Below are 1,071 nucleotides of genomic sequence, written 5' to 3'. Positions count from 1 at the left end.
CCCCTGAGTTGAAAGCCTGCTAGGAACCTGTATGGAATACATTTTTAAATATTCAGAATAAGAACCACAAAACTCAGTATCTTATATTTAAATGCTCCTTAAATTATTGGAATCCAAGTCTCACTCACTAGGATACATTTTTATAAAATGTTTCTCTGTATCTTGAATTGAAATTACTTGCCCAGAGGCAAGAGTTCTTGGGATAATGTGTTTTGAGAAATTTTTTTAAAAGGGGATAAGAAAGCAACAAGTTTATACTTTATGGTTTTGATATTAGTTAGTATTTTAAAATTCATTAGTAGTTCCCAAACCTGACTGTTCAATTAGAATTACTTTGGAAATAGATTCCTGAGGCCTAACCCCTGCAAAATTGTCTCATTGGGTCTATAGTGGGGCCTGAGAGTTCTGTATTTCTTTTTTTAAGCCCTCCAAGTGATTCTAATAACCAGGTTTGGGAAATCACTGTTTTAAATGTGACAGTGGTTTGAGAGTAGGCAACAAAATAAAAGTTTACCGGACATCTTTGTGGTAGTTTTTCTTTTTTATTTTAAACTGGGACCAGATTTCACAGAACTTATTCAAGATACATGGAGGAATAATAAAGAAGGTGGAAGCTACTGCTCATTATTCTTTCATACTTTTAAGAGTTTGCATACCTAGCACTTGGAATAGTTGATCATATACACAGCTGAAGGACATATCCCTGAATGAGACCATTATATATAAATTGTAAAATATTTCACTATTTTTTTATTTTATAAATCTTTGTAGAAATAAGCAATGAAATACTACTTTCATCTTTTGAAATGGGATTTTTCAAGGCATTGTCCTTTCGGCATTAAGGTAGGGGGAAGTTAATATTCTCTCTGCTTTTTTCCATGTGAATCAATATGAAGTCATGGACATTTAAAAATCTCAGTTCAATTTCTACATACTTACTATGCAGTATAGCCATGAACAAGCAATGTAGATTTAGTTTTCTCATCTTCAAATGCCCTGGTCACCCTACCTCACAGGGTTGTTGTGGGGATAAAATAAAACTTTTATGGAAATACTTTTTTTTGATGATAT

This window comes from Myotis davidii, unplaced genomic scaffold (assembly GCF_000327345.1).
Source record: "Myotis davidii unplaced genomic scaffold, ASM32734v1 scaffold46, whole genome shotgun sequence".
Taxonomy (NCBI): domain Eukaryota; kingdom Metazoa; phylum Chordata; class Mammalia; order Chiroptera; family Vespertilionidae; genus Myotis; species Myotis davidii.
The sequence above is the reverse complement of the archived record's forward strand: the minus strand, read 5'-3'. Positions refer to the sequence as shown.